This window comes from Malaclemys terrapin, chromosome 1 (assembly GCF_027887155.1).
Source record: "Malaclemys terrapin pileata isolate rMalTer1 chromosome 1, rMalTer1.hap1, whole genome shotgun sequence".
Classification (NCBI taxonomy): Eukaryota; Metazoa; Chordata; order Testudines; family Emydidae; genus Malaclemys; species Malaclemys terrapin.
Genome location: NC_071505.1, coordinates 238,690,204 through 238,714,034, shown reverse-complemented (window position 1 = coordinate 238,714,034; position 23,831 = coordinate 238,690,204). Strand labels below are relative to the sequence as shown.

The window sequence follows — 23,831 nt, the reverse complement described above, 5'->3', positions numbered from 1 at the left end:
GGAATTTATGATATTGATATTGGACTGATTAACATTTTGTGCCAGACTGGTTCGATATGTGCTTGTAACAGCTTTTAATGATTAATTGACTTTTATGATTCCATCTCAGTGCTGTCAGTGAGCTGTGAACTGTGGGCAGGCTGATTCCCAAACTGCCTCTCAAGTGGCACAGGGCAGTGATTGAATACCTAGGAAATTAGTGTCCTGGCTGTCTCATTTTATGAAAGATAAATGCTATGACATTTAATGCAGACCTTAATTTAGAACAGAACTAAGCAAATCATTTTGCAATTTAATCATAAACAGGTAAATATCAAAACTTGTTTAGCATTTTACAAGTTAAGCAGACAGACAATGGAGGTAAAGCAAAGTATGCAATGGGGAAAAGGCAGAGGTAAGATAAGGTAATGAGGACTGGAACAATCAGCATTTTAATACTCAGAGCTTAATACAGATAATAGTACATCCACAATTCAGGCGTGTTCTTCTGCTTAAACAGAAAATCTCTTTGTCTCTTTTTCTCTCAGATACTCTCCATTTGCTTTCCACCATCCTAGCTGTAAAGTGAGGGCCTATTCCACATGACATGAAATCTGGAAGAAGAAAAAAAAGGTAATCTGCTACCTAAAACAAACATAAACATTATGGAAAAATTGCAGAGGAAAACCAAAATTGTATTATACTCTATAACAACGGAAAGAGATTGTCTGGAAGGCTGTCTGCTGTCAACTCCTACTTTGTTGTATTCACATTTATAGTCTATTCCTCTCCATTCATTTTAATTAAAAAAGATTGCAAGTTTCTTTTTAAATAACTGTCTAAGCAAGACATCAGATTATGCATCTTTATCCATACAAGACTAAAAAGACATATTTTGATTCTCTTTAAATTTTGTCTTCCTCCTCCTTACCATTCCATCTAGCTGAGTTGATTGACGTAAGGAATAAGGACACTGTGGGCCAGATTCTCTAAATCATTGGGTCTCTTTGCACCACTTGGGTAGTGCAAAGAGAATGGAGAGATTCTGAATCTCCCCACTTGAGGATTCCCTTGGTGTGGAGTAGGCCCCAGCTAGTGTAAAGCTGGCACAGCTGATTCCTATTCCCTCTGTGTCTACAGCAACCTTTTCAAGCAGTGTGTTGTGGGCAGGAAGGGGCATGGCTGAAGCACTACTGGCCTACGCCAATCCCCATTTCACAGATGGCCCCTAGGAGCCGTGTTTCCCAAACAGTGGGTCATGGGAAGGTTCTACATGGGTCATGGGCCTGGTGTGGAGGGGAGATCCCCAGGGAGGGGGGTGTTGGAGAGTGGGCCCGCCCCACATTCACCCCACAGTGGTGGCTCTTGTCCCATGGGGCTGGGCCTGGCTCCTCACTCCAGGCATTGTGACCTGGCACATGGGATCGCAGTACCTCTCAGGTTTGGCCTGACTGCCCAATGTCACTCACTCAAATTTGGCCTGGCCTCCCCCTGTCATGTTCCCATGCACCAGATTGCAATGCTTGGAGCACGGAGCTGGGCCCAGCCCCACAGGACTCTAGATGACACTATAAGATGAGTAGAGGATGGGTTTGCTTGCCAATCCCCACTCCCCTGGAGCCTCCCCTCTGCACCAGGCCGGGATTAGGGCTGCGGTGCTGGAGTGGAGGGTGGTGCTCTTTTGGGGGAAATGCCCCCAAAAGACTCCAGGACTTAAAACCCTGCTGAAGCAAATCGGAGATTAATAGCAGACCCTGGATGGCCTGTACACAGGACAGAACTCTCATCTACCCTTCCCCGTCTTCTTCTTCTGTTACACCCAGGCTTGGCCAGCCTTGGGTTGTGCGTGTGTGAGTATGAGAGTGGGTTAGGGCTCGGGCACTAATGTTTTTTTCCTTCCTCTGAGTGATGTGGGGGCAGATCCATCACTCACCGCTCTTATTTTATTAATAAAGCTTTAAAATTTAGTCACTTGGTGTGCTCCTTCATCTCCTCCCCTAACGATCCTGCGGACTCAGCCTGATCTCCTGATGCCTCAGGCAGATTGGTAACATAAATCTGTCACAGTCAGTGCCCCTTCAGAGGGGCAAGAAGGAGGAGGCAGTGCAAGAGGAGAAGGATGCTGGCCTATGATTTTGGTTCTCCTCTGCCCACAAATTTGGACCCTGGGTGGGTTTCAAAATAAGACAAAAGGCAGTTGGTGGGTCGCCGAAATAAAAGTTTGTGAACTGCTGTCTTAGAGGACATAGCCATCTGATGTAGATTACTACATCCTGAGGCTGCTCTAATCTACACCAGGGCTAACAAAGAACTGACCCCAGAATCAGAGATCCCTAGCTGGCTCTTTTGTAGCCCTTCATACTCTTCTTAGCTGCACCCAGTAGATACTTGGTGTAGCTGAGAATCTAGGCCTATATTTTAATGTGTAGCTATAAACTAGTGTTTCCTTTGCAAACTGGCTGGCCAGTTGCAAGAGGCTATGCACAAGGTTCCTTGCCCCAGTGGTGCAGTGAAGAAATGCCATCTGCTGTCTGTAAAAACACACACACACACACACACACACACACAGAACAGGTTTCCTTCTCCCTAAGTGAAAGGAACAAGTGAAGTGGGGAGCCTGGCCTGGGTTGCTTGGCTTACTGAAGAAGTCCCTGCCAGGGCAAGTAAGCAGGATAGAAGAACAGCAGGGAGGGAAACAGAAGAGAACTCAAGGATGTTGATAAAATCTAAGGATATAATCCTGACTCCAGGAAGTCAATGGCAAAACTCCCACTGACTTCAATCAGGTCAAGATTTCACTCCATGACTTTATGTCTCCATGTCTGGCCATATTTTGCATTGTTACACCCATTCAACCCCACTGATATTAATCAAGTTGCATGACTGATACTGAGGGCAGAATGTGGCCCATTTTTATTACATCACAGTGAATGCTACACATAATTATCTTTGCTTTGAGTAAAATGTGGCTAAGTCAGATAATATTAAGTCAAATAATATTGTGGCAACATTACTATAGTATTAGAGCAATGTTTTTCTCACATTACACTGTGGGACAAATCACAGATGAATAATGACAAATGTTGATAAAGTCATGGATTTTATCTGCATTTGGACATCCTTGATTTGCTTGTCAGTTCCCTCTTCTGTCCTGTGCACACTGAGCTGTATTCTTCCCTCAGTTATACCCACTCAATCCCATTAATTTGAATCAAATTGCCTGTCTAATGATGCTGTAAGCAGAATACGGTCCACTGTATATTTAATGACATCACAATAGTTATCCATTCAAGAAAACAGGAGGACATTGGCGAACCCTTTTGCAAAGACAACATCAATCATTTTACCAAGAAACAAAATTTCTTTCTGCTGCAATACACCAACCATTTCTTGACAAAATCCCAGACATTATGTTTCCATGAGTTCAGAGGGCAGATACCAAGTGCAATTTCCACCTGTAGACGCTGCTTTTGTTTTGTTTTAATTATTCCTTTTTTTTCCAGTGGAATAGCAGGGTTTAATTAGGCTCCTTATAGATTTCTTAGGCAATTTTTGAATATATATATTTCACCGTCTTGATTATGGTCCCCTTTAATTCATGAATGTCCCAAATTATGAGCATTGCATGGAATCAGTTGCCTTTGGCTATGTTTGGTATTATGTTACCTTCTGTTCAGTTAACGGTGTGTAGATAGGCACTGGAAAACCTCAAAGCTCTTTCTGCTGTTTTGGAATTGAGAAAGCAGAAACATAATTGCTTTTGTTGGATCACCATCCTGAATAGTAAAAGATTTTTTAAACATCTGCCCTTCCTTTGATTGGCTTTACATCTTCTCTCTTTTTTGTCTATTGTTCATTATTCTGCATTTTATTCATTAATGAAAAAATCTTTCCATGACAATATTTTCATGACTGGGATTCAATGCATTTAATCTGATCTAGCCCAACAGAAGCCCTTAATAGAATGTGACAATATATGTTAATTCTGTGAGGTTTGTATTTCATACTTGTTCTGTATAATAGCTGATCTGCCCTGCATACAATCTCCACTCCCATAGCTTGCAGATTTTTAACAGAGCCAAATTCTGCCTCCTGAGATGAATTTGCAACACCTAGTGAAGTCAATGGGAGTTCTGTGCACGTATGGGAAAGCATAATTTGGAGCCTCAATCCTGCTCCCATTTAAGTCAATGGCAAAACACATATTGTCTCAAATCTGGCCAAGACCAGGCACGAGGGTTGTTACATCTAACAAGAGATTTACTCTGACAGAAGAATTTGCAGGTATCACTACATGCTATCTTCCCCTTTCCGTTCTATCTCTAATCGAATGACTTGATGCATCTCTCTTCTTTTCTAGTGCTGCTGTCAAATACCTGTCATGATATTAACATCCATTCCCTGAGAAATTTAACAGCAAGAAATAATGTCGATCCCCAAGTGGACCAGCATAATCTGTTCATTCCACAGAGAATCTCTCTCTCTTTTTAAAATACATTGGAATTAAGAAATATGCTCAGTATTTTTAAACAGAAAGGCAATACAAATAAATGGGGAATTTTCTTACGTCTGATGTTAAAACAGTATTTAGAGGAATCTTAAGAGTTCGTTCAAATGACAGTGTACTGCATTATTTTTACTTGACTTGTGCATTATATTTGACATGAACACTGCAAATATTTCCATGCTCCTTGTAAACCAGGCAAAAACAAAAAGCTTTAGGATGGTGACTTTCCAGCTTGCTCATTGGATACATCTATGCAGCAATTAAACAGCCGGGGGTGGCCCAGGTCATTGACTTGGGCTCAAGGGGTTCCGGCTGTGGGGCTGTAAAATTGAGGACCGCAAAGTGGGAGGGTCCCCGAGTCCCAGCTCCACCCTGAGCCTGAATGGCTACACTGCAATTCTACAGCCCTGCAGCCCGAGCCCTGAGAACCTGACTCAGCTGGCGTGGGCCGGCCGCAGGTGTTTAATTGCTGTGTAGGCATGACCATTTAGGACTAGACTTTCAAAAGAGTGGAGGGCCAGATTTCAGGCAGTCAGAAGTCACAATTGGGGACAGACCTCAAAGAGGCATAATCCCTCCGGAAGCTTCTGAAGGTATGCAGCGCTACACTGTAAACCATGGCAGCATGCAACCCCTTGAAGATGTGAAAAGGGGTCTGTCATAAAAGTGGGGCACCCAGGAGTGCTGGTAAGAAAAAGATACTACTCAGTGTTTCCCCTTCTGTTTACATGACAAGGGAATGATTTTCAAATGTTTCCATCCCTGTCACATGGCAGGAGTCAATGTCCACTGATATTGGCTACTGTTGCAGGGTCCACTTTGGAATGGGTAGTGCCCATGGGGGCAATGGGAGGACTGAACTTGTGCCTGGCCACTGTGCAGCAGTGCAAAGCTGGCAATGCTTTATGCAGTCTCCTTTCCCCTTAAACAATTGGCAGTGATCAAATACAATCTAGTCCTCATTATTTGCCTTCAGTTTCTTTGATCGTGTTTTGGAGCTATGTTGCTAAGGAAAAGAGATAACCATGGTTAACTGATTGATAGAAAATAAAGAGTCATAGCAAACATCTGGAGAGCCAGATGAGAGCAAGTCATTGTTTGGTTTAATATCCTTATAGCATTTTCTGTAAGTAGCTAAGCTGAAGGCAAGAGCCTTCATCATTTTTATTATGTACTTATTCCAAAATATTAAGGAATAGGCTGAAACAGCAGTGCTGGATGTATGTACCATCATCCAGATGTGATCTGAGAAATGGGGCTAGGTGGCTTATAAGGCCATTAAAGCCAAATCATCACCTTTGCCTCTGTGGGTGGAAGGGATGAACACCTGGTGGATTCAGGCACAGAAAGGGGGTGCAGAAGGGAGAAGTGCGATATCTCGGGGTACCTTGGGGATGTGGAGCCATAGTTGGGAAGGGGATGGCACAGGGGCCCATCAATAACTGAGTCAGAGGGACAGCCAATCTCTCTGTAGCATTGTACTTGCCTCAGCTCTACAGGGATTTCCTGCCTAACTCAATGCTCACTGTTTCAGCAGTACTTTAAGGGGGCTCATTCTCCACACTTGGAACAATCCCTTGAAGCATGATTCTTGTGACGGCAAAGAGAGTGGGAAGCTATAGCTCCATGTATTCCTCAGGGTCATGCTCCCAGAGAAGCAGGGAAATACGGTGGTGGCAGACAGCGCAGAGGCACAGGGCCTCCAACCAGTTGGGTAAGACCTCTAGAGGGTCTCAGGAGATCTGTGTGTTCCATGAACTAAGCCTCCTGCCACACACAGAACAAACTGAGGGAAACGCCATGGGTGAAAACACGTGCCTGGTGGGAGAAAGACCTGAACAGAGGACAATCTGGCCTTAAAGACCACATAGATAGTAGCAGTAAAGGGGCTTATGCCTAACCTGCCTCAAATCTCTGAAGTTAAAGGTCCAGTTTTATTCCAATAATCATTATTTAATCAAAATAATAATTCACACATACATTGCACTTTTCATCAAAAAATGTCAAACTATTTTAGATACATTCATAAATCCTCACATGCCTCTGTAAGATAAAGAAGTATCATTCTTATTCCCTATTTTGCAGAGTGAAACTGATATAGAGAGTTTAAATGGCTTGCCTAAGTTACTCCTAAGCCTGTGCTTTAACTGCTAGACAATACTTTCTCTAATTTAATTTACTGTTAAATCAATATCCCAGAGCTATACACATCAGCTGACTGACTCCTTAACATATCTTCAGTAAATATGTATAATGTGTGTATATGGCAATGATCATGTACAGAGTTATATTGTTTTGACTATATGAGAGATTTGCTATTAACAAACATTGTTGCATCAAAAATGGACCTATGTTTTAGGAGACACCACTATTTTCTCTAATTGACACATCAGTTATGAATCCATTACAACAGAAAGCTGTAGTACCAGTAAACTTCCACACTTCAGTTTTATATGATCAAACATTACTGTAAGTTTAGGTGGACCATGTTGTCTCAAATTCCACAGAGATGTAATCCATATAAGAAAGAAAGAAAACATTTGGGCTATGCAAGTCAAGCCACTGCTGATCTGCTTTAAGCTCATCTAAGAACAATAGACAAATCTATTGCTATATAATGCATCTTTTTGCCATTTTTTCAGTACTCACTAATACTCAAACCCTTCGTATGGAAAATAATACACTTAGTGTCATGCCATCATACTACAAATACAGAGATGTAGGAGCTATTTTTAAACTAGTGTTGGTCCCAGTCCTGGAAGCCATCTGCATGCTAAACTCCCATTGACTTCAGCGGGAGTTCTTTGAATGGAGGGCACGCATGATGGAGCCCACCAAGCAGATGGTTCCCAGCATTTCTTATGTCATTTTATATCATCTCCGCTCCATCTCTAGCTAGATAATCACTACTAAAGAAAGCCCCAGCTCTCAGCTTTTTGATAGAGTGGGAAGGCCAAATAGCCTGCTACTTCTTTAGACCCTGTTTATTCTAGAAAGGGTTTGTTGATATAGGTATACTCATAGATCTGTGCCAGCATACCCTCCTAGTGTAGACACAGCTTATACCAGAAAAAGAGTGCTTTTGCTGGTATAGCTTGTGCCAGTTCCCTGAACAAAATAAGCTATAGTGACAAAAGGATTTTCTTCCGCGTGTAAGCTGCACCTACACTAGGCCTTTTGCCAGCATAGTTATGACAGTTAGGGGTTTAATTTTTTCACACTCCTGTCTGACATGGCTATGCAGCAAACTTATAAGTGTTGCCCATACATTTCTCATTATAGGGGTGGCCTAGTTGTCTCTTTTAGCAAGTTGTATGCAGAGGATTAAATGCTGTTGGAACTATATCACTGGAGGCGTGGTGGGCATATTTTGAAATTGTCCAGACTGACAGTTATTGCTGAGATTTCTTTAATAGCACTCAATGGAAGAGAGAAGATGATGATATAAGAAATACCAGCTATGCCAAAATACAATATATTTTGATGGAGCCAGTTAAGTACGGCTGGATATTTGTAAGACAGATTGATGGGGTGGTTTGCAGAGGAGAGAGGATCACAGAAGTCCCTTTCAAAATTCAACTTCAGCTCTTCAGCTGACCTTTTAGATGCTCATCTATACCTAACGCAATACCACGCCTTTGCCAGCTTGCCCAACACTAATTGTAATATAAAGATCAGGGTGAAACAGAAAGTAGAAGAGAAGCCATCAGTCATACAAAAAGTCTTGTAATAGTCAAATGGAAATGTCTATATGATTATTTTTTAGCCTGAGTCAGTGAATCAAGTTATAGATTCTTTATATTCTTCTAAAAGAACTATTGCTGTTTTCATGCAAATGCATATTTTTATATTCTTGGAGTTTACACAAGTATTACTTGGGCATAGCACTAAACGTGATTCTGCAGACACCTTCTTTTGATCATATATGAGTGGGCCATGTGATTAAAATTTGGAACTGACACAACCCCATGTGCACTTAAAAATACAAACGACTCATTTTTTCCACCTGCATTCCCATCACAGTAACACAGTGATGAGAGATGGCAGGAAACTACCATATCAAGTACATCCTCTCGCATCTTCACCCAGGAATGTTCTCATCTCACCATCTAAGCTTTCATTACATCTACTTTTAAAAAAAATTGCATTAACTTTTCCAGAGACAGCAGAAAACAGTTCGTGACAGACCTCTCCCAATAACCCTTAAACTTATTAAAAAATTTAGTATTAATGAAATTTTTTACTACTTACAAAGCAATACAATAAAATACTGTTCAAATTATATAAAAATATACATTTCCTTTGATTCATGCATGGAATTCCAGGGTTTATCACTGGACATTCCCCATTCAGCACACAAGTCTGGGTGCCCATAGGGAACTTAGTCTCCTCTCACACTGGCCAAAATCAGGAGAAACACCATTTGAGTCAGTTGAGTTACACTGATATAAAATTAGTGTGAGTGAGTAGAGGATCAGACCCCTACTTGTATAATGGAGTGATATAGAACTCTTCATAATTACATGCATATAGCGAGGAGGTGTGGCCTTCCTCGGAGAGTGGCAGGGAGGGATCAAAACATGCCCCTTGGTGGGCAGAACGAGGAAAGCCATGTCTGTTTCGCTGGAAGCGGAAGGGCAGGATAGGAAGCGGAAGTACAAAAGGCTGGCCCTGCAGCTTAGTTGTGGTGGAGCCACCACAGGAGATGGATGCATCCTGCCTGTTGCTGGAGCCTGCAGAGGAGCTGCCAGGGCTGCCTCCTGGGGACTGGCCAGAGCTCCGCGGGCCGCTGGCTGAACGAGGCACTGACAAGCTACTGGGGTTGCCGCTGGCCACCTACCCTGGGGAGACAGAGGACAACTACAACATAGAGGTACCAAACCCTGGGGATGTAGGAAGTAGCCCAGGGAAACTAGACAACAGTTTGGTTCAGTGCTGGCCTGATATGAGGTCAGTGTGTTTTGGCTGGATCCCTGCTGACCCAGTGGCGGACCACTCTGCCACTGTCAGGGTCCTGGGCTGGGATGCGGTGGAGTTGGGCGGGCCCGCATCCCCTTACCCCCGGCACCCCACCCTTGGGTGGCAGTACCCCCATCTTAGGCCCGGAGGCCCATGGTACCCTACTGAGCACCCCTGTTTGAGCCCCTAGACTGTGCTGGTGCTCACCCTTACCTGTACCTCTAGACTTTGTTGGTGCTCACCCTTACCTGGGGCTCATAGACTGCTTAGTCGCTCTGTCCTGATTGCAGATCAGAGCCTCATAACTATGCTGCCCCAGGCTGACTGAGGGACAGAGCACTAGTGCAGCTAATTTCCCACTTTGAGCTCACCTTTACAGGTATGCCGCAGCGAGGTGGTGTGGCCTCCATCAGAGAGTGACAGGGAGGGATGGCCACACAGACTACAATGCAGAAAAAAGTCATGTCCTGAAATATGAAAAAGAGTACACATAAGAACATAAGAATGGCCGTACCAGGTCAGACCAAAGGTCCATCTAGCCCAGTATCCTGTCTACCGACAGTGGCCAATGCCAGGTGCCTCAGAGGGAGTGAACCTAACAGGCAATGATCAAGTGATCTCTCTCCTGCCATCCATCTCCATCCTCTGACAAACAGAGGCTAGGGACACAATTCCTTACCCATCCTGGCTAATAACCATTAATGGACTTAACCACCATGAATTTATCTAGTTCTCTTTTAAATGCTGTTATAATCCTAGCCTTCACAACTTCCTCAGGTAAGGAGTTCCACAAGTTAACTGTGCGCTGCGTGAAGAAGAACTTCCTTTTATTTGTTTTAAACCTGCTGCCTATTAATTTCATTTGGTGACCCCTAGTTCTTGTATTATGGGAATAAGTAAATAACTTTTCCTTATCCACTTTCTCCACATCACTCATGATTTTATAGACCTCTATCATATTCCCCCCTTAGCCTCCTCTTTTCCAAGCTGAAGAGTCCTAGCCTCTTTAATCTCTCCTCATATGGGACCCATTCCAAACCCCTAATCATTTTAGTTGCCCTTCTCTGAACTTTTTCTAGTGCCAGTATATCTTTTTTGAGATGAGGAGACCACATCTGTACGCAGTATTCGAGATGTGGGCGTACCATTGATTTATATTCTCAGTCTTATTCTCTATCCCCTTTTTAATGATTCCTAACATCCTGTTTGCTTTTTTGACTGCCTTTGCACACTGCGTGGACATCTTCAGAGAACTATCCACGATGACTCCAAGATTTTTTTTCCTGACTTGTTGTAGCTAAATTAGCCCCCATTATATTGTATGTATAGTTGGGGTTATGTTTTCCAATGTGCATTACTTTATATTTATCCACATTAAATTTCATTTGCCATTTTGTTACCCAATCACTTAGTTTTGTGAGATCTTTTTGAAGTTCTTCACAGTCTGCTTTGGTCTTAACTATCTTGAGCAGTTTAGCATCATCTGCAAACTTTGCCACCTCACTTTTTACCCCTTTCTCCAGATCATTTATGAATAAGTTGAATAGGATTGGTCCTAGGACTGATCCTCGGGGAACACCACTAGTTACCCCTCTCCATTCTGAAAATTTAACATTTATTCCTACCCTTTGTTCCCTGTCTTTTAACCAGTTCTCAATCCATGAAAGGACCTTCCCTTTTATCCCATGACAGCTTAATTTACATAAGAGCCTTTGGTGAGGGACCTTGTCAAAGGCTTTCTGGAAATCTAAGTACACTATGTCCACTGGATCCCCCTTGTCCACATGTTTGTTGACCCCTTCAGAGAACTCTAATAGATTAGTAAGACACGATTTCCCTTTACAGAAACCATGTTGACTATTGCTCAACAGTTTATGTTTTTCTATGTGTCTGACAATTTTATTCTTAACTATTGTTTTGACTAATTTGCCCGGTACTGACGTTAGCCTTACCGGTCTGTAATTGCTGGGATCACCTCTAGAGCCCTTTTTAAATATTGGCGTTACATTAGCTAACTTCCAGTCATTGGGTACAGAAGCCGATTTAAAGGACTGGTTACAAACCTTAGTTAATAGTTCCGCAACTTCACATTTGAGTTCTTTCAGAACTCTTGGGTGAATGCCATCTGGTCCCAGTGACTTGTTAATGTTGAGTTTATCAATTAATTCCAAAACCTCCTCTAGTGACACTTCAATCTGTGACAGTTCCTCAGATTTGTCACCTACAAAGGACTGCTCAGGCTTGAGAATCTCCCTAACATCCTCAGCCGTGAAGACTGAAGCAAAGAATCCATTTAGTTTCTCCGCAATGACTTTATCATCTTTAAGCGCTCCTTTTGTATCTCGATCATCAAGGGGCCCCACTGGTTGTTTAGCAGGCTTCCTGCTTCTGATGTACTTAAAAAACATTTTGTTATTACCTTTGGAGTTTTTGGCTAGCCGTTCTTCAAACTCCTCTTTGGCTTTTCTTATTATAGTCTTGCACTTAATTTGGCAGTGTTTATGCTCCTTTCTATTTGCCTCACTAGGATTTGACTTCCACTTTTTAAAGGAACACATTGTTATGGAGAATAGAGGGATATGCAGTGATGAGCTGCCAAAATCTTAGGAACCGGTTCCCTACTGGGTCTTTGGCGGCACGGCTCCGGCGGGTGAAGGACCCGCTGCCAAAGACCCGGTAGGGAACCGCCCAGTGAGTACACACCCCACCCATGTCCTGCCCCTGACTGCCCCCTCTCAGAAACCGCCCCGGTCCCGACTCCAGCCATGCAGTGCTGCCCAGCTCCGGCCCGACCCCAGGCCCTGGCCCCGACTCCGGCCGAGCCGGGCAGCGCCGGACCTGGAGCCCTCCTCACACCCCGCCCCCGCCCCAGCTCACCTGCAGGAAGCCGTGCTTCCCACGAAGCAGGGGAGGGGGAGGAGAAGCCGGGGGAAGCGTCAGGGGAGGAGGCAGAGCTAGCTGAGCTGGGGCTGGGGGCAGGGCAGGAAGCTGCCAGAGATTTTGTTAAATTTAAAAGCCCTTTTAGAACCGGGACAACGGGTTCTAAAAGGGCTTCTAAATTTAACAACCGTTCCCGTGAACTGGTGGGAACCGGCTCCAGCTCACCACTGGGGATATGATTCTAAATTGTTCATTGTTTGTACCATTTTTTGTTGGCAATGGAAGTTTGAAAACAAGGAACTGCTTTTCCTCTCACTTATGCCAGTTTTACACTAATGTAACTCCATTGACTTCAGATGTGACATGGTCACATTTTGAAGGGGCTCCAATTTGAGCAGGCAGATGGGAATGCAGTGTTGCTACCACTGCACTTGCAATGCTATCATTGCGTCCAAATTTGGGGGTTGCTCGGAATCTCACCACATGACAAAGGAAATTTTGCCAGAACCACCTGCAGTTTCCCCCTTGGCTGATAGAGGCCGTTGTGCTGCAGGCAGCCACAACTGCTTGCTTGTCCTCTGCCCTCTGACTGGCCAGAAGAGGTGCCCCTCTGAATTTCACAGCAGGGGCCTTACCGCACCCCACCTCATGCAGGCAGGTGAAGTTGGGAAGCTGTTGGATCCTGCCAGAGGACTGGAGGCTCGGGAGTTGGAAAGGCTACAGGAGGTTACTGAAGGGAAATGGGCCCGGGAGTGGGGCAGGATCTTGCTGGGTGACAAGCCACAGCTGCAGAAGCCTGCCAGGTGGGGGATTAGGGGATGGCAGGAACCTGCTGGGAAGATTAGATGAGCAGGGAGGGCTCTGTGCAGTGGGAGGGAGGCGAAGAGTCAGGGAGAAGTTGAATGGGGAGCTGGAGCATTGAATTGTCAACCTATGACTGTCTCACACACACCGGGAGTGAGCAGGGAAAGGTCAAAAGACAGAAAAGAAAGACAGAAAATTAACGAAAAAGCACAAATTATTTATTTTCTAAAAATCTCATGATTTTTAGGCCAATCTCTTGATTTTAGGTTCTGGCTCATGATTTTGAAACTCATCAGGTTGGCATGTGAGCAATTTTGCAAACATGCAAGTGGGAGATTCTTTGGAATTTTCCCCTGAATGTGCTTCTGCTTTTGGTAGAGCAGAAGTCAAATTTGTTTCCTTGTACTCCCATGTCTCTATCCATCAGTTGTCTCTTGTCTAATACTTAGACTATAAGCTCTTTGGGGTAGGGACTGTCTTTTTGTTCTGTATTTGTACAGCGCCTAGCACAGTGGGGGTCCAGGGTTATGACTGTGGCTCTTAGCTACTCTGGTAATACAAATAATAATACTAAATAATAAAGGTTGGTGTGTTTGTGGGAGTGGAGTTCCCAATGTGAAACACATAGCACCTCTAGAAATGAGGGGCAGAACACCTGCAGCTCCCAATGACTTCCTTGGAGTGGTGGGTACTCAGACCTTCAAGCTGATCATCAAAGAGTGAGGCACCTAATTTCAGTATCCACTTTCCAAATGTTGCCCTTTCTTTTTCTTTCCCTTTGAAATGGAAAAGACAGCAGGAGTCTATTAAAGCTTTTGTGATAGCTAAGGATGGACCATAACTTCCTCTTGCTTCCAAGTGCTCGGAACTTTCTTAAATATTCTCCTTCACCTGAAATTTCTCATCTTGGAGGCAGAGGGTGAATATTTATTTTAGACTTTGAGCTAAATCCATTCATCAGTTTTTGAGTAATGGAAAGATGAAGAGAATGAACTTTTAACTACAATTTAATACATTGTTTTCCTCACACATAGCTCATTAACAACTGTACTTTACCATTTGAAATATTAAGACTGGAGAAGCCATGCCTGGAGAAGTAGGCCCTTCTAGTATTTCTCCCTCCACTCCTCTTCCCCTCCCCCCACCCCCCTGCACGCGTGCGCGCACACACACACACACACACACACACAGTGAAAAATAATGAATTTTTATTTAAACATTTTTTTGTGCTTGTGCAGTGTTAACTTTTGCCAGTGACTGAAGCTATGATACTAATCGCAGCGCAAAGGGCTTGGACCTGTTCCCATGGAAAGCAATAGGAAATCTCCCATTGACAATCAGGAATGAAGTATATCCTAGTCTTCAGGAAGTAGACATGACCAAGATCTTCCTCAAAGCTGAGCAGGTGGGCATTTTCTTGAGCAATAATAAACTAGATTACCTTTGGTTCTTTGAGTCCAGTTCCCTTTGCCCTTTCCCCAGGAGGCTGAAGTACCATGGAGGAAAGTTTACTCTAAAGCATAGAGGTGACAAGGTCTCTGAGATATGTTTTGCTCACCAATCTAGTGACTGGTTATTCTGGTTTCCTCTGCACTATTATTGTACAAATCCATCTCTCCATAAGCTTTGTACTGGCTGTCTGGACAGAATGAATTTAATGATTTCAACAAAAGTCTCACTATATTTGGTGTTTTTCTTCAAGCCCAGCTCCTGGGGCCATGTGAAAATCTCAGCTTTCATTTTTTTAAAAAGGAAGTTTCTAGCCCTCAAGATTGTGGAGAAAAGCCTAAACCCCAACTGCCCTTTAAAGGTTCGGAAACCAGATGGTAAATAAAAGAACCCCAAATGTATTATTGTTTTTAAATGTAATGATTTTTAAGTCAATCTTGGGATTTGGGGGGGGCTGATGGGTGATTTTTGATCATTCAAGGTTGGCAATACAGTATGTTTAATAATTTGAGTTACTTGACATGATGCTGACCACGAACTGGCGTTCAGTGTCAACAAGGACAAATTGTGTTCAGCTTCATGACAGCTAGTCAGGATGAAACCTTGCCCTCACTATGTGACGTGATGCTGAACACAACTTGTCCTTGTCTACATTGACCGTAAAGTCATAGTCAGCATTGGATCATGTGTAAAGATGTTAAAATTTCCAGATGAATACAGGGCTTTAAGAAAAAAGGCAACCTTTGCTTCTGTAACTAATTTCACAAATTGCTATTATTCAACCTTCCTTTACTGCTTCTTAGCCTTGTATTTTCCCAAATGGGTAGTCCTAAAATGTGATATCAATATTTATTATGAAATTTCATGATTGCTAAATGAATGTGATTTTTCAGCAAGGCTGTTTTAACTGCCAGGTTATGTTGGTAATGAAAGAAAACATGTATTAGTGCATCCATATCACAATGCACATGCTGTCTATTGACTAACAAGGTAGACAAGCTCCACCAGGTTTGTTTTTTTTTTCATACCCAAAGAAATTAAAACAGAAGGCTCTTCTTTTTAAAAATCAAAATTGTATTTGTGCAGTGTATCTGATTCAAACCATATTGTTACCAAGGTGGAACACTGAAATCATTAGGATTTTTCTATGGTAAAGGTTTAAGATTAGAGGGCCCCGAGGAAATAGAACACATGGGCCAATATTTTTAAACTTGTGTACCTAATGTTACTCACCTAAATCCATACATTGACATCTAAATAAAAAGTGCCTGATTTTCAGACGTACTACGCACCCACCACACTTGTTGCACCACTTGCTGCTGCAAGTCCTTAACACCTCTGAAAATCAACCCACTGTTATTCTGATGCCCAACTGTGGATTTAGGTGCCTAACTTTATGCACCTAGGCTTAGCAGTTATAGCCATGGAGTTCAGAGCTCCTTTGGTCTGCTGGAGTGGAACTAAGAAACTAGACTAAGGAGAACCTGGCTCCTAATCTTTCTGCAGGAAGGCAAAAAGGATAAAGAAAGTCTGTGGAGGTTGACAGGTTATTTCTCCACCCAAATATTAATGAGCACTAGAAAAAAACATAAGGACCAATTAGATACCTCAGTGATGAGCTCAGTAAAAAGAACTTAAATAGAATAGAATCCTGTTTCCATCAACTTCAGTGGATTCATGATCAGAGCCTTCAGATGCCCTAACCAAGGGATTGTACCAATGTAAGGTACCTTTAACCTCCCACAGCTGATCCTGTTGTACCCCTTCTGGGACCGACAGGGATATCCAGTCTGCCTTCAGTTTCCTTTAGGAGTTGCACTCATCTTCTGAGTATGTGAAAAGTCACAACGCTGAAAGACTTTCAGAGCTGCAACTTAACTTCTTTGAATAAAAAAGAAAACCCAGAAGTACATCAGATTATATGAGCAAAAGAAAATAGGTGGCATATTTTAGGTCAAGTTGCAATCCTTATTTCCTAGCTGATTAAAACAAAATCCTCTCTGGATGGCTGCTTCATAGCTAAAAGTATTGCTCCTGTACCAAGTTCATGTTGGATCTTTCTTATTAAATTGGAAACTATGACAAAGATCCATGTCAATAGTCATCTTCCTGGATTCTGACTCTTAAGAAAGGAGACAACTGATAAATAACCCTAAGAAATATTTGATTTGAATAACGTGTGGGTAGAGTATTTCAGGACAGCTTTCCTCATATTTATTCCTCATTTAAGAAAGCAAAAGGTATTTTTATTTCTACAATGTAAAAGATAACATCATTGGAGGTATGTTATATATATTTCACAATGGAGCTGACACTTTTTTAGAGATCTGTCTGGATCTTCGGGAATAAACTTCTGGTTCCTAATATTGGGATTCTAGGTATCTGTCAAGGCATGAACTTTTCAGCCCAGGTCAAAGGCTGAAAAAGTATCGTCCTCATACCAAAATAAAAGTGAATTGCGGTTTAGCTTATAATAACTCATCATGTAAAAAGATGGTAACATCATCTATTGTCTAACGGTTAAAAGCCTGAGCTCTCTTCTATTCCTCATTCTGCACTGATTCACTATGTGGCTTTGGATAAGTCACTAAGTGGCCTAATTTTTCACAGTGACTAATGATTTGGGGAGTCTCCATTTTTTGGTGCCCACTTGGAGACACCATGAAGCAGCCTGGTTTTCAGGGGGTGGCTTCTCAGCAGTTTCGGAAAATCAGGTTTCTTTAAGGAGTCTCAGCTTGGGCACCCACAAACCCTGGCATAAAAATCACTAGTCACTTCTTATGAAAATGAAGGGCTCTGTCTCAATTTTTTCAAATATAAAATAAGATCACTAATAATACCTACCTTATTTGGGTGCTGTGAAACTTCATTTATATTTGCAAGGTTCACTGAGACGATGGGATGAAAGGGGGAGGGTATATACTTGGTTATTGGTCAGTAATGGTCATAAAATGTCAGAAGATCGCGCAGAGCAATGGTTGTTATAAATCACTCCTATAACTTTGACAATACAAAACCTTACATAAAATTTGGCCACACAACACAGAATGGTTTGGTTGAGCAGTTATGATGATAATGAACTGTCTGCCTAATATAGTGCAATATGGAGCAGCAGCATCAGAAGAGATGCACTTTTGATAATTTCCTTTTTTAGTTGCTTATCTAAAGGAGCATTACATTATATTTTCCTTTATCAGTTCAATAATGTTGTCCTCCTGGACATGATGTAAGATGTTTTAACTGTACATGATATAGCAGACAAGAACTTCACAGAGATCTGCTTCCAAATGTCACAGAAGTTCAGAAATGGACTCTAAGTAAATATGATTTGAAGAATTAACCGATGTAAATACAATTCTTGATACTTACCGTTACAACAACGTTACTGTTCATGGAGTAAAATACCTTGATGTGGAGACAGAATACTTTCTGCCTTCCTTTGGGACTGTATACATGTGCAGTAGAAAGAGGTGAATGCAGAAATCAGTTTGTCTTAGAGGACAGGTGACACTAGGCCTCTGTCTACATTAGAGGTGGGGTTTTCAAGGATGCTCAGTGTTGACCTAACTCAGGGGTCGGCAACCTTTCAGAAGTGGGGTGCCGAGACTTCATTTATTCACTCTAATTTAAGGTTTTGCGTGCCAGTAATACATTTTAACATTTTTAGAAGGTCTCTTTCTATAAGTCTATAATATATAACTAAACTATTGTTGTATGTAAAGTAAATAAGGTTTTTAAAATGTTTAAGAAGCTTCATTTAAAATTAAATTAAAATGCAGAGCCCCCGGGGCCAGTGGCCAGGACCCGGGCAGTGTGAGTGCCACTGAAAATCAGCTCGCGTGCCATAGGTTGCCTACCCCTGACCTAACTCTTTACTCCACTGGGAGCAGAATTAGGCTAATCCTGAATGCTTGTGAAAATCCCACCCTACATTTCCTCTGGTGCTGCTGTGTACTACTAGTTCAGCAGAAAATGCCTGCAGCTGAGCCACATTAAAATCCAAAAGGCCCTCTGGCTGCCCATTTATATACCCAACATATAACTTAATCTTGAACACCAGCATTCATTCAGGCCAACGCAGTATTTGTTCATTTCTCCTTTTTATTTTTTAGGGAAGGAGCTGATCTGCCAGCTCCTCACAACTGCAACTGGGAGAGAAAAAAAAAAGCCAAAGTTCCCATATAGTCTGCTGGAAATTCCTGGGGTTTAAAGCCTCTACTATGTTACAAAACACAGTTGGACCTTTGAGCAGATATTGTATAGAGGATTAAATCCCTCTCTCTTACTACAGGTACCTCCTCTTCAGTGTCAAGAACTTTAGCTGTAAAATCTTTTCAAGTAACTGATTCCTACGTGTGTGTCCCCCCCCCCAAATTATCCTGAAGTCATTTCTTGCAGGTTAGGAGATCGCCTAACACTCACCCCCCCCCCCCCATAAGTCTCATTACTGTACCAGCACAGCTCAGTTTTCTGCTCTTGAGTCAGATTAAAGGGGTGGGGGGACAGGATGAAGAAGAAAAGTTTTAGACACTTAAAGACTTCATAATGTACCTGTTGAATTTAAGAAAAACAGATGCATCGAGTACATTTAAAATGTACTTTGCATCCCACGCCCGCAAGCTGCTTTAAAGAAATCAGGCTACATTAGGACTTGCTCCCGATTTTTTTTCTTCCGGAGAGGTGCAAGATTGTAGCTAATTTTCTGCATGCAGAGATCTCTAAAAGTAGAAGCAGGTGTCTTTCATTCAAATGGATAGAAGCTCAAAAAAAATCCTCTGAAGCAGGCAGAGTTTGGAACATTATAATCCTGTTAGTTGTCTTTGGAGCAGTTTGCAATTCCATAAAGGGAATCCAGATAACACACTCCTATATCCCGTAATAATTTGAATTTTAACAAATGTGCAATTGGCAATTAGAAAATTAGTTGGAAAAAAGGGAACAAAACTGAACAAACCGCTTATTAATTAGCCATATTCTCTGTGGAGCAGAAAGACTTATTGCTCCCGTTAGATGGCGCTAAAGACTTTACAACCACTTGTAAAAATGTGTTATTGTCCGAAACGAAAAGAAATGACACCTAAAGAGAGAGAGAAAATATCGGATCATAAAACAGTAGATTGGGAGATCTGAAGAAAAAAGATGAACGTGAGTGGTAGGGAAGATAGGATCTCTCAAGCAGCGTTTATGTCTCACGTGGGGGACTTTCTAACATCAACAGATCTCTGGCTGAAATTGTCTAGCGAGAGTACTTTGTGGCAGTGAGTTTTCAACCGTGTGTGTGTGAGAAAGAGAACACATGAACCTGCAGCCCTTATTCAGTCAGCACCGCTATTGACTTCAAAACCTGAGTATGGGTTTCAGGATCTCGCTCTTAGTAAACATGTGAAGATATGGCTCTAGACAAATGCAAATCCACTCATCGTTGAAAAAACGTCAACCTGCCCTAGATGTGCTGCCAATCCATTTGTGAGCTGTGCTTTCATCTGACAAAAAAAAAAAAAAAAAAAAAAAAAAAGTATGGGTTTGGCTGAATATTAACTGCAGGACCTGTGTGTGTGTGTGTGTGTGTGTGTGTGTGTGTGTGTGTGTGTGTGTGTGTGTGTGAGAGAGAGAGAGAGAGAGAGAGAGAGAGAGAGCATCAAAATGTAAAGCTTGATCAAACAAATATTCAAGCCCCTTGTTCATCAGTGATGTAGCCTTTTAAGAAGCTGCAAAAAAAAGCATGCACCTGTGTGGAAACCTCCCACCCCCAGTTTAAAGTCCCAGTTTGCTCTCTGTTAGGATCTGATGTTTTTTAAACCTCGTATGTGTAAACAACTAACTATATGGCTGCGGCTTAGGTTGTTAGTGCTGCGACCGTGTGATCCCCATATGTGCATGGGAAGTTTCATGCCCCTCAGACCGCTCTCAGCATCTCAGGGGGCTCCCTGGAGTGCAAATATTGATACACTAATGAAACTAAAATTCTAATGTTCATTTTTTTATTGTTTTTCCCACCCAGACTACATGAATCAGAAGTAGAAAGGGGGACGATCTATACAGCTCGGTGGGCTGGGTACTTAAATTAACATCCGAGGAAAGGATTAGGGTTCTACAAATGAAAAGGAAAATACCCACCACGTCTCTGTCTCTCCTGTTGGGCCGCGAACTTTCTGTCCGGGTAAGTTCTCCTTTAAGAAATGAACTGTTCCCTATGCATATTTAACGCTGTTTGTCTGCAGTATCCAGATGACGCGGGGCTGGAGGCTCACATGCAGGACCTGAATTATAGTGGAGTAAATCAGCCACCCTTTAAACGCACTCTCGGCAATGGCTCTAGTTGTGAGCCAGTTGCTACTACTATAAACATACGTAAGTCAAAACAAGAGAGAAAGGGAGGAGGGGTGAATCCTAGTCTTAGGGATGAGTAGAATATTTTGCTCCTTTCCATGCCAGACCTCATAACACAGCTGGAAACAGGATTTCTTGTCCTGATACCCCTTCCCCCACCCCCTTCTTCGTCCAGACTCAGGGCTCCTGTGTGTGTGCGTTTATCTTGTGCAGGTAAAATGTTGATTTCAGATTTTCCTTTAAATGACACCGATTTCCTGTGTGTGTAGATGTGTGTGTGTCGAGTGGAGAGGAGGACCACCGCCAGGGTAAGTGAATCGCTTTTTATTGGGGGGGGGGGGGAGAAATAAGGAGAATATAATCACACATTCATCAGAAGGCTAGTCCACCCCGTTCGTGGTATGATCTGGCAAATCATGTTTAATATGAACGTGTTGTAAACCGAGACTCTAACTATATAGTACGATGAGGTTGTAAAAATCATCAACTTGGCTAAGAACTCATATATCCAGAGAGAGAGAGACGTGAAGCCTCCCCTTGTAGATCTTCAAGTGGGAGGGAGAAACTTCCACTGCCATACTCTTAGCGGTTCCCTTGCTTTAAAGTTAACTAGTTCAAGTGTGTTGTTCGAAATGTGGTTCAGTAGTTATGCCTTCAGATTCAGTTGCTTTTCGGTCCTCGTGGTGACTAGCAGACATGTGTCCTCACATGTACAGTGTGTGTGTATATATATATACACATACACAAGGTACTTTATGATTCCATCTGGAGAAATTAAAAGCCCAGAGCTGCAATGTTTATTCTTGCATATCTTACCAAAAAAAAAAGTGGGCAGGGAGGGAGGGAAATGTGTGAGACACGTCTCCGAATAGAACCCAAGTGCTTTCCCTTCTGGTTGAAAAGTTACATGCAAACGGCTTTATTTTAACTTTGCCCGCATTGTAGTTTTCAGGAAAACTGTAATGGGATCTGGCGATGAAGCCTCAGTTCTATTTATTAATGTATTAATTATTATTATCGATGCTGAATTGACTTAAAGTGCTTTGGAGGCCAAGCTAGTTCCTGTTAGTCAGTTACAATTACTTTCTTTTCAGCTGATGTTTTAAATATAGTTGGGAAGGGGGGAGGGTAGGAGATGAATGTCCAAAGGTGTCCCCACTCACCGCCCGAAATGTCCAGGACTAAATGTGTTACTGTTTCTAGAAGTTTGCTGTTACTTTGCATAAACAAACGAAACTTAGCTGCGTCTGTGTTGGTGTCAGGTCACACAAAGGTGTCAATGGCAAGTTTAGTTACAACTTCTGTTTCTCATTCCTAATCTGCTAACTTCAGGATTTAAATAAACGAGTTTTGCAATCAGTCTGCCCGTGGGCCCAGATGAGTTGGGTTTGCGATGTATTTTGCGCTAGGAACAGGACAGCTGACTTGGTTGCTTCGTTGTTTTTGAAAGACAAAGAGGCATCAGTGGGAACTTAGGCTCAAGTGTTCTTTGCAGTCTGATCTGACTAGCGTTGACTCTCTCCTCCCAAGTGCCAAGGCCGCAGTCCATACCCAGTGATAGGAGGGTATGTGTGCATATCAGAACAGTAGTTGGGTTGCTGCTGGACTCTGGAGAGGGCTCTGCATGCCAGCGGGGGGCAGCTCCCAGGGGCCTGCAATAGTCACTCTGAAACAAGCAATGGGCAAAATGGGCGTTTAGAAAAGAAGCCGAAAGATCAGTGGGGTCGAGGTCACCTCTGTACTTCATATTTTAGCAGTCCCCAAAGGGCTTCTGAGGGCATTGAATGCGGTAGGGGCAATGCACCTACAGTTCCGCTGTATACAGATCTTCGGCACCAGAGACATATCAGGGCTCCTTGATCGTTGTTTAGGTGTTTACCAGACCGCAGTAAAAATGGCCAGGCTAAATGTAAAAATACATCTTGGGGGGCGAAAGTCCAGAGATTTGACAAGCAGTGGGAAAGTTTAGGTAGTCTGATAAATTCTGGGAAATTCTCCCTCGGCCAAATACACAGAAATGGGATTATGAATGATTTCAAAACTGGTTGTAGCTGCATAATTTGAAAGTGAAATGAAATATGCATCTATAACAGTAAAATGCAAGCGTCACAATAAAATCTCTACAGGGCGATAGTGATCTATTTACGGCTGAATTTTATCAGTTACCATCAAATTCACGTTTGCATGTGAAATTCGAGATAAAAATTGTTCTCTCACACACTTTATAGTGCGTGTGTGTGTGCACTTGCAGTATTTATATCCTTTAAGTGATGAGCCAGCCCTCATACAGAATAATATCTATTACTCTTCCACAAAGGTGTGAGAATCACAATCAAGGTGTGAGCATACCATGTTCTTTTAATACTTTGGGGAAAAAAAAGCCTCCAAATCTAGCCCTTCCTCCCTTCTTTGGAGAGTGCGGTGCCCCCCTGAGACTGAAACACACAGCCACGCGCTGGAACCTCCAGCAAAAAAGCCCCCAACTTCTGGAACAGATTGACAAAATACCTAAACATTTTTGAAAACTCAGGTTATCGAAATTTCATACAAAGTAAGGAAGGGTGGAGCTTGTGTCTGTTTTGTTTGTGATTACTTGACTCATATATTGCCCCGCTTGGCTACCCACTTGTGATGTGTATGAAGTCCTGTGAAACTCTAAGTCCAATAATACTTTAGTCACCATTCCATGCCATTTTTCTCTGCGTGCATACACAGATTGCAGATGTGTGTATTTCCCCGATGATCAGTTACACTAAGTATTTAGAAAAAGACAGTGGGTGTTCAGATTTTGAAAGGACTGCTATTGTTCACGTGTTCATGTTTTACGTGTTATAAGACCAACGCCTTTGTCTCACTTATATTTTTCCTCCTTTAGACTATAACATAGCAGGGAAGAAACCCATTTATCCTTATTGAGGAAACA

General features: G+C 42.5%; 1 long non-coding RNA gene across 1 annotated transcript; it reads right to left on the bottom strand.

Moving 5' to 3' along the window:
• Positions 1–272: 272 nt before the first annotated feature.
• LOC128830670 (uncharacterized) lies at positions 273–20,878 on the bottom strand. Its single transcript, XR_008443640.1, has 3 exons — positions 20,696–20,878; positions 9,817–9,912; positions 273–593 (listed from the first exon to the last, which is right to left on the bottom strand). It is a non-coding gene; the product is annotated as an uncharacterized LOC128830670 (long non-coding RNA).
• Positions 20,879–23,831: the final 2,953 nt, after the last annotated feature.